The sequence below is a fragment of the Nannobrachium achirus genome (assembly GCF_963921795.1).
Source record: "Nannobrachium achirus genome assembly, chromosome: 9".
NCBI lineage: Eukaryota > Metazoa > Chordata > Actinopteri > Myctophiformes > Myctophidae > Nannobrachium > Nannobrachium achirus.
In genome coordinates this window covers 19,849,992-19,861,221 of record NC_137818.1, presented here as the reverse complement: position 1 = coordinate 19,861,221, position 11,230 = coordinate 19,849,992, and positions in this window count along the sequence as shown.

The window sequence follows — 11,230 nt, the reverse complement described above, 5'->3', positions numbered from 1 at the left end:
GTCCCTTGACGCCACTGTGAGAACCACTGCTTTACAGTAGTTCAAGAAATCCCCAACTGTTACTGATAGAAGGCCTACTCAGGGTATCAGGGTACAGGCATCTACAGCAGTGGTTCTCAAAGTGACCCCCAGGGGCCCTAGAGGATGAAGAAATGAAGGAGATGTATTTCTCTTTGAAGAGCCAAGTATCACTCTGTTTGTAGCATGTATGCATTATAGCAAATGCTGCCTCTGGTAAGTGGAACAAACTATTGTAAACATTGGCAGCATAAATAAATAAAACAACAGAAACCTTGTATGGGGGTCTGTGTCCAAATACATATTAATGTGGGGGTCTTTGAAATGAAACATTTTGAGAGCCTCTGATCTACAGAAGGTAACACACAACACGAGTGTACACAGTACACATTGTCACATCACATCATCACAAATTTGTCAAGTCATGCTACTAGGTTTAGTCTTCATAAAGGTTATAACACTTACAGTAGTAAAAATGCAAGTTAATCAACAACCAGTCTGTCGCTGCCATTAATAGAGGTGTGTGTGTGTGTGTGTGTGTGTGTGTGTGTGTGTGTGTGTGTGTGTGTGTGTGTGTGTGTGTGTGTGTGTGTGTGTGTGTGTGTGTGTGTGTGTGTGTGTGCGCGCGCGCGAGATCTTAGTTTTCCATAGTTTAAGTATAGTTCATCTCCTTCTGTGTTCTGTCTTATATTCAATATATTGAACATCATTTGGATGCAGCAAGTGATGGAAATGATGTGCTTTGAAGCACTTTATTCCTTGTGCCGCTGTTGTTTGATGAAAGGATGTCCCGTTGTTTAAGCCAGAAGTAACCTGTGGGTCGTGAGGGTATTGCGAGTCGGAGTCGGTTCCCAAACAATTGGCAAATCACTACAATTTTTTGGGGGGATTTTTTTTTATTCAGGATTTACACCACTACTGTTTCATAAACACAGCATCAAGTCGATTTGATGCTGAGTTTATGAAACAGGGTATTGCTTAAATAAATGTATGAAATAGATCCAATTCATAAATGATAATGTATGCATGAGCAACAGCCTTCGGGGATTCTCTGAATTAGGGCTGGTTAATATATGTGACAATGCATAGCATAAGAGTTGTCTTTTCCTGGTTTTAAGCCCTATTTATAACTGTTTATAAATGTTTGTTGTCAAATGTAAAGGAACATTATGCTGTATTGTCATAATGCAGTATTGTCACAATATAGATATTGAGGTACCGGTATTTGGTCAAAATATGATGATTTGACAAATATTTACTGGGCAAGGGCATGGTTTGATTGAAGAGAGACTTGGACAGGGTGTCATGATGGAGTGAGTCGAGTGACAGCGTCGCAACTTGGCATTGTGTTGTCTGAGATCCAAGATTGATTCCTGTCATGTTTTGTCATCAACATCAGACATCTACGGATGGCACATCATGGCATTGGCAGCATTCAATACTGTTTTGTCAAAGTGAGAAAAATAGTTATGCCACTCTGTGTGCACGTGCGTGTGTGAGTGTGAGGAAGAGAGAGAACTAATAATCAAAGTTAAATTAGTTTTTAGAATATTTAATAGAATTATAGTTTATTTTTTAATCGGTTAGTGGTATATGATCAAAACTGGCATCTAAAGGGTACATTTTCATTGTGGTTAATTAAATCACGATATAATTTAAACAAGAACTCCTTCATGAAAGAAATGAAAAAATAATAATTGGGGAAAAGTATTGATCTTTCATAATTGTATTGCAGTTTAAAGTTCTAAATACACATCTTAGTTAACACTCCCAACATAACGTTTTTGTTTTAGCACGGCATACATACAGGTTAAAATTATGAAATTCCAGGCCTGGGGCAGAAATATACTCTTGCTTGCGTGCGAGCGACTACAAGCAAGCAGTGGGCTAACGGTAAGCCGTTCCTTATCAACATAGATTAGTCCATATAGACTGCACCTGACCTTCATCATTATCTTTCAACTGTCACCTGCACACTATAGGGACAGTCACAGGATGTCATGACTCACTGTCTTTGAGTGAGACATGTTCAGACAATGATTCGATTTCAGTGTGACCACTCCAGTGGTGGGAAAAGTACTCACATTTATGTCCGAAATTCAAAATGTACTTGAGTGAAAGTATAAAATGATTGGTGTACTTGGTACTTAAAGTAAGTATAATTTGATTACAATAAATGTACCCCCATTGATTCCATATGCATTTGGGTCCCCGTCCGGAATCAATGGGGGTAAATTTACTATTCTCACATTTTTGTCTTAGGAATGCGAAAGTAACTAAGTTCATTTACTCAAGAACTGCACTTAAGTACAATTTTGTGGCGCTTTTACTTTACTGGAGACTGAGAGTACAGTATGTCCAATATTCGATACGTTTACATCTACTCCATTACATCAAATATTCTACTTTTACTCCACTATACAGGTAATTGATTGAAAACTTAGTTACTAGTTTGTATATTACTAGAAGTTTGCGGCCCTTTGGGCCGCAAAAGTCTAGAGTTCAGGCCGCTGCACGGCCCTCACCGCCATGTTGCGGCAGCGTGGTGTGTAATGGTCAAATATGGCAAAAAATAAAAAAGTTGTGAAAAAAGAAAGTTTTTTGAAAAAAAAAAAGTTTTGAAAAAAAAAAAATTGAAAAAAAAAAGTTTGAAAAAAAAAAGTTTTTTGAAAAAAAAAAGTTTTTTGAAAAAAAAAGTTTTTAAAAAAAATTTTTTGGAAAAAAAAAAAAAAAGGTATTGGTGATGCGATGACGGACGCTCAGCTCCCCGGGCCCTTCCCCGTCTTTCTCTCTCTCTCTCTCTCTCTCTCTCTCTCTCTCCTCTGCTCAGCTCCCCTCCCCCCCCCCTCCTCTGTAACTCTGGTGACCAGTTTTACGTATGAGCACTGTCAAGATACTCCTTCAGGACTGGCTGCTCTGCGTGAGGCGAAAGGCGAAACTTTGTTAAATTGAAATAAATGCCGTTCAAAGAGTGGCATGTTTAAAATGTGGACAGTGCAAAATTTTCACGCTTGTTCGACGTGGTGGCTATGTTTGTGAGAGGTGTAGCGAGACAATGGAGCTAAACATTCTGCTTCTAAATTGCCACCACTTTGTGCTTTACTAGAAGCTGGGCCGCCCTTCGGGCGGCCCAGCTTCTAGTCGGCGACCTGGCCAACTCGGAACAATGTAAATAGGGAATGAATGCCCCGCCCTTTAATGCAAACCCCATTATACCTGTTTTCATAGGACCCGTTTTGACCATCTGTCTGCCTGTGTCCATTTATGCCCATATATGGAGATATCTGTATCTGTCTGTCTGTCTGTCGGCGTCCATTTTATGTCCATATATGGAGATCACTGCAGTTATAGTTCTGGGTCCATTTTATGCCCATATATGGAGATATCTGTCTATCTGCGTCCATTTTATGCCCATATATGGAGTATCTGTCTGTGCCTCCAACTGTGTTGCAGACACAGTGCCAGTTCCCCCTTTAATGCAAAACTCATTATACCTGTTGTCATAGGACCCGTTTTGAACATCTGTTTGCCTGTGTCCATTTATGCCCATATATGGAGATATCTGTATCTGTCTGTCTGCGTCCATTTTATGCCCATATATGGAGATCTTTGACCATCTGTTTGCCTCTGTCCATTTATGTCCATATATGGAGATATCTGTATCTGTCTGTCTGCAATCCATTTTATGCCCATATATGGGGGCATTCATTTTATGCCCATATATGGAGAACGCGCGTGCCCGTGGGACGAACGGTTCTCGAGATACGCGGATTACATACATACATACACACTCACAGAGATTTTTTGTTGACTCATGTGGCGTACGTCATTTTATGCCCATATATGGAGAACGCGCGTGCCCGTGGGACTAACGATTCTCGAGATACGCGGATTACATACATACATACACACTCACTCAGATCTTTTGTTGACTCATGTGGCGTACGTGATGTCAGAGCCTTTTATGAAGTGATGTCACAATGAGTCAGAGCTTTCGCCGATTTCCTCCGGAACAGCCTGATGTCAACAATCAACCCCGCATAAGGAGATTCCGAACGTTTCGCGCCGGTTCGGGAAAACCGTGCGTCGGGTCGGGTCGAGACCCGGCACTGCACTCCGTGCCGCGGCGGGGAACGCGCGTGCCGAATCTGAAGCCGGTGGGACGAACGGTTCTCGAGATACGCGGATTACAGACACACAGAGACTTCTCGCATTTATAGATAGATTAGAATGACACGAACATACGTCAGTGCTGCGTGCTTCCAAATTACGCCGAACCCCAATATACCTGTTGTCATAGGACCCGTTTTGACCATCTGTTTGCCTTCTGTTAGCCTTTGTCCCCACCCTTTAATGCAAACCCCAATATACCTGTTGTCATGTTGTCATAGGACCCGTTTTGACCATCTGTTTGCCTTCTGTTAGCCTTTGTCCCCACCCTTTAATGCAAACCCCAATATATGGAGATCTCTGCACACACAGTACCGGTTGCGGAAAACTCTGATGTCAGACATCAGCTCCGCATTCGGGGATTCATTTTATGCCCATATCTGGAGAACGCGCGTGCCGGTGGGAAGAACGGTTCTCGAGATTCACATACATACATACACATTCACAGAGATTTTTTGTTGACTCCTGGCGTACGTGATGTCAGAGCCTTTTATGAAGTGATGTCACAATGAGTCAGCGATTGTGCCGATTTCCTCAGGAACAGCCTGATGTTAACAATCAGCTCCGCGTAAGGAGATTCCGAACGTTTCGCGCCGCTTCGGGAAAACCGCATGCCGAGTCGGGCCGAGGCCCGGCACTGCACTCCGCGCCGCAGCGGGGAACGCGCGTGCCGAATCTGAAGCCGGTGGGACGAACGGTTCTCGAGATACGCGGATTACAAACAAACAAACAAACAAACAAACAGACAGAGATTTGTCGCATTTATAGATAGATTAGATGACTGTTATTACAAAACATACATTTGCCACCTCAGTCCAATTTATACTTTGGCCTTCTTTTTTTTTTAGAAAATAAAGATAACTTGTGAAATGGGACATTCTGCATAACAAGTGTTTTTTCTTCTGCTTGAGCTTTAAGTATATTTTGATTATTTGATTATTGTACTTATTTTTGTCTTTTTTGTCGTACTTAATCTGTACTTTTACGTACACTTTAAGGACATTTTGAATACCAGACTTTTACTTGTAGAGTATTACGGTCTTGATTCTTCTACTTAAGTAAAATATTACGGTCTTGATTCTTCTTCTTAAGTAAAACGTTTGAGTACGTTTTCCACCACTGCCTCTCTGTCCAAGCCTCATCTCCTGCACACTTCCTTTCTTTAGTACGACCCCATCATCATCATCATCATCGCCATTTTCCACATGACTACGGGAAGAAAAACACGCTGTCACATAAAAGACAACACCTGCCAGCTTATAAACTGGATCGCTGGAGAAATCACTCCATTGTAACGTGAGAAGCAGCAGCATTAGGTCGTGGCCAGGTCAGTTGGGAATGAATAGAGTTGTTTTTCTCATTTCTTCTTTTGTGTACCCATGTGGACATATCCAGTGTCAAAAGTAAGTGTGTGTGTGTGTGTGTGTGTGTGTGTGTGTGTGTGTGTGTGTGTGTGTGTGTGTGTGTGTGTGTGTGTGTGTGTGTGTGATCCAAATGTTTTTTGTACTTACTCAGACCTACCCTCTTGCCTGAGGCATACTGTATCTCAGAACGGCATTAGTGCTGCTGTAGCTGTAAGTTTTGACAAGCTGAGTTTGAGGAGTTTATGGAAATCATCATTCTGGTTTCTTTCAAAGGATTCAGTCATTGCAATTACTCAGGAACTGTACTTAGTTAGAACTGCACGGTCTGCATGTCATTTTCCTCTACTACCCCAGATTTGGACCCGGTTTCCTGAGCGTGCTGACATCTTTGGCATCGCGATATGGGAAAATAAGACGAGATATATGATTTTTTCTGCAGCCAGGATGAACACAACCTGTGGACGTCTTAGGCATCCCATGTGTTAACATACTCTACCACACAGATTGGACAAAATGACATTTTGTTCATTTAAAAAAAAAAAAGTTACATATTGCTGCTTTAAGTACAATTTTGTGGTGATTTTCAGAATCAGTATTCTTAATCTTCTACTTCACTATATCTCAGAGACAAATGTACTTTTTACTACTCCTTTACTACAGTTATTTGAAAACTTTAGTTGGTGTGATTGCCCGAAATGGCAACAAAGTATAGTACTTGTGCGACTTTATTGTCACGTAAACCCTCAAATCGACCGGCTTCATCGGGAATCTGGTGCTTACATTTTGCTATGGGATATATCATATAGTTTAATTTATATTAATTTATTTGTGAATTAATTTGTCCTAACATTATAGTACCTGTGCAACTTTATTGTTGCATAAATCCTAAAGTTTGGCGCGCTACTCCCCACAGTTTTGTGGCTTCAGCGGGAATCGTGTGCTTCCATTCCAAGTAGCCTACCGACAATTAAGCTTAGTGATGTTTTTAGAGATAGAAAAAAAATGCTTGACATTGTACATTAATTGCAACAGAGATTCTTTAGCTGAGTATCTAAACCACACCATGGGACCTGTGGAGAGGAGACTTAAAAACAAAACATTCTTAACTGCATTTGATGTGTCGGTGCTCATTTGTGTTGTGGCGCGGACACGATGCGAAGCTGGGAGGGAGTCATTTTCGCCGCAGATTTGGCCGGCGTACCTGTTGAGGAGGCCGAGGACGTCCAGGACATGGCAGGACGGCAGCCGGCCGGACCAGCGTGTCCAGATGTTGTCTGAGAAACGTTAATGACGTCTGGCTTCCAGACGGTCAGCGTAGTCTGAGCCTCACAGAGACGACCTTTGCGTTCGCCATTGACGGGGACAACGTGTCTTTCAAAACCAATTATTTAACCAATTTCTCCTTGGAGACGCCTATTTTGGGAATGTCGTAGTAGCCGAACATTTTTCAAAAATGTTCAAAATGTTTAAAAAATACGGGTATAGTGAAGTAAAAATACCCGATCTACAAGCTCTCAACACCCAATTTTCACTATTCATTGTACGCCCTCCGGGGTTGAATTAACTTTGAGGTTTGTACTGTGTAGACGCCAGAAATCTTAACACACAATGCAGCTGACGTGCACGCACACACACACACACACACACACACACACACACACACACACACACACACACACACACACACACACACACACACACACACACACGTGTGCACACATGATTGAGTGGATATTCAAATTTAACACGCATTGTCCCAAATGTCTGTCAATCTGAAATTCCAAGGCTGCTTTCATTTATTCCTGAAAAGCTGCCATTTCGATACAATAGCAGTGATAAAGTGCGCACAGACACGCACACACACACACACACACACACACACACACACACACACACACACACACACACACACACACACACACACACACACACACACACGGCCGTCAGGAGGTACCCAAAATTAATTGCGCCCTTGTGCGGTCAACTGCGGCCACCCTGCCTGGCGGGTCTGGCGGACAGCCTGGTGAATGTCACCTTTCACAACCAGTGTGTCTCTACATTACCCTCCTCTCTCTCTCTCTCTCTCTCTCGCTCTCTCTCTCTCTCTCGCTCTCTCTCTCGCTCTCTCTCTCGCTCTCGCTCTCGCTCTCTCTCTCTCTCTCTCTCTCTCTCTCTCTCTCTCTCTCTCTGTGTACTTGTTGAGTCATGCTGGGAATGTATCTGCTCACTGCTGCTGCTTGGTCAGTAAACAACGCCAGTAAAAATACTCAGTGTTAATTTTAACTCCCAGAGCGTAAACATGGAATCCACCCACATGGACCATGTGGTCCTTCATGCTGTGTAGGAAGACTGAGTGACGAGGGCGATTAAAGAGGGAACAAAATACAAATAAAATTAGAGCATGATAGTATTCAAGTGTCTAGTCCAAAAAGAGGCCCAGATTTAGACGTGTGTCGCATGCCAAAAATAGCAGATCTACAAGTAGATCTGCTTTTTTCTGTGATTTGTACTCACATCACAGTCAGTGTACATCACCCTAGACCAGGGGTCTTTAACATTTTCAGGCCAAGGACCCCTTAGTTGAGAGAGAGATGAAGCGGGGACCCCCACAACCTGTTCATAGATTCTATTAGCCCCATATAGAACCTCACCCGTCGAATGCAGCGACGGTTGGGGCTACCGTTCGACCAGAGGAGGCGCTAATGCTGCCATTCCGGCTGCAACTTCCAGGCTTGTAAACATTACCGGCTGACAAAACTAGCGATTTTAAGGGGTTGTTTCATGCCGCGGTTCATGTTTTATGTACCGAGGTGAGGTTTTCACAGTCTGGGAGCTCGGAACTGCCGTTACTTTTTGGACAAAATTTCGTTTTGTGTGTTTTCCAACTGTGATGTGGAGGCTGTCGCACGATTCCAGCGGCCATGTTTCTAGAACCTCATCTCGGAGCACAACAGTATGCAGCGATGGGTGAGGTTCTATATGGGGCTAAGATTCCATATAGTTTCATCGTTTGACAGCACAATCATCAGTGTATTTTGGATTCAGATATTTAACCACTTGAACCGTCAATACTTATAAAACTTGACCTTTCACTCTGTACTTAGTCTGCTCTTTTCCCCCTCTAAACCAAACCTCTTTGCCAAAAATAATCTACAAGCTCACAACGCCTCACGCTGCGAGCTTGTAGATCTGCTATTTTCGGCTAAATTTCTCAGAATAAGGACACTAGTGTTCACGTGGTTAATATAAAAAAAGGAAAAAAAAGGTTTCTATCACACAAAGATTTGGAAGACCCCCTGTAGTAACTCTGAGGACCCCCTAGGGGTCCCGGATCCCCTGTTGAAGACCCCTGCCCTAGACGAATACATTCTACTGCACTATTCACCCAGTGTACGAATGTGATTAAAGTATAGATAATGCTATAAAACAGGATAAAAAAAGAAGAAGAATTAGAATGGACTTTATTTGCCATTTGCACAAATGCATAGGAACTCTTGCTCAGCTCCCAGGGTCGGCTTTTAAAATTACAGAAAGTACAGACAAGACAGAACGAACATACCTCCTACTGTACTACATAAACACAGATTTCCCAAGTAGCTTACCGGGGAAAAAAGGGTGTGTTAATGTGTGCTTAACCTCCTCCACACAGCTGATTCAATTCTCTTAACAAAGCACCATGTAATCACCATGCAGAGATTCAGGTGTCACAGGTCACAGCAGCAACAGCAACCAGTCAGAATGAAGCAGCTAAGACAAAGTGATGCCCAACTTTTACGCAAGGAATCATGGGATACAGGAAACTTGTGGATATCCTACAATACTATAAAAAAGCTAGTATGCATATAAAAGCATGTTCTGTTGTGATAAAACAGTTTCACATTGATCATGACAAATTAAGAGACCATGGAACACTTGCCTGTGTGCTCCAGCAGGTGGCAGTGCAGGGTAACATTTTGTGACAGCCCAGCATCATTGGATGCAAGTGAAAATTTTCTCTCTTGCTTTCCAAAGGTCATTGCTACACCACACACGTCTTATTAAATTCACAAATCGTTTGCCGACTTTATCGCATTCAGCCGTAGATTAAAAACAATGAGCCCTCTCACACTGTCTTTCTAATCGGCCGTCCTTTGGCTTTCCCTGCTAGAAAAACCAGCACAGACCAGCACAATTTTCATGCTGGTCTGTGCTGGTCTATGCTGGTTTATGCTGGTTCATGCTGGTCTGTGCTGGTGCTGGTGCTGGTCTGTGCTGGTCCCATGCTGGTCCACCAGCACAGACCAGCACCAGCACCAGCACAGACCAGCATGAACCAGCATAAACCAGCATAGACCAGCACAGACCAGTACAGACCAGCACCAGCACAAACCAGCACATGTTGTGTTTTACCGCTGGTCTGTGCTGGTGCTGGTGCTGGTCCAGCATAGACCAGCACCAGCACCAGCACAGACCAGCATGAACCAGCATAGACCAGCACAGACCAGCACCAGCACAAACCAGCACATGTTGTGTTTTACTGCTGGTCTGTGCTGGTGCTGGTGCTGGTCCAGCACAGACCAGCATGAACCAGCATAGACCAGCACAGACCAGCACCAGCACAAACCAGCACATGTTGTGTTTTACTGCTGGTCTGTGCTGGTGCTGGTCCAGCACAGACCAGCATGAACCAGCATAGACCAGCACAGACCAGCACCAGCACAAACCAGCACATGTTGTGTTTTACTGCTGGTCTGTGCTGGTGCTGGTGCTGGTCCAGCACAGACCAGCATGAACCAGCATAGACCAGCACAGACCAGCACCAGCACAAACCAGCACATGTTGTGTTTTACTGCTGGTCTGTGCTGGTGCTGGTCCAGCACAGACCAGCATGAACCAGCATAAACCAGCACAGACCAGCACCAGCACAAACCAGCACATGTTGTGTTTTACTGCTGGTCTGTGCTGGTGCTGGTCTGTGCTGGTGCTGGTCTGTGCTGGTCTGTGCTGGTCTAAGCTGGTCATATACAAAGGACTGAAGTGCCAGAGGTAGTAAGTTCGAATCCCACTCACACCCACAATGTCAAAAATAATGTCACAATCTAATATGGTCAAATACAGAACAGGATTCAAGCACCAGAGCAAAGAGCAAATTAAACCAGCAAAGACCTGGTCCACTTCTCAGGGGGGTCCCCCGGGGGTCCCTGACCACACCAGCACAGACCAGCACAGACCAGCACCAGCACAGACCAGCAGTAAGCGCTGGTTTGTGCTGGTGCTGGTCTGTGCTGGTTCATGCTGGTTTAGATGGTGGGACCAGCACAAACCAGCACCAGCACAGACCAGCACGAAAACACAACATGCGCTGGTTTGTGCTGGTGCTGGTGCTGGTCTTGTGCTGGTTTTTCTAGCAGGGTTGCCTTTCTGTAGTGGGCTCAGGGTCGTTGCTGTGCGTGTCTCTGTGGGCTTTGTCAGTGTGTATAGGCTACCTATACCTATATGGCACCTTTGTCTTTTTTGTCCATTAAGTTTAAATGCTCTGAGCAAGCAGTATGGGAACATGACCCCTAGCATTCTCTCACAGGGGCTCATATAGTCACACACAGATGGCCGTGTGGACGCTTGATGCAGTACCAGCGGAGGACAGTATTGTTTTGTTGTGTTATAATTTTTATTGCAAGCACCTGACTTTTCAAATAGAA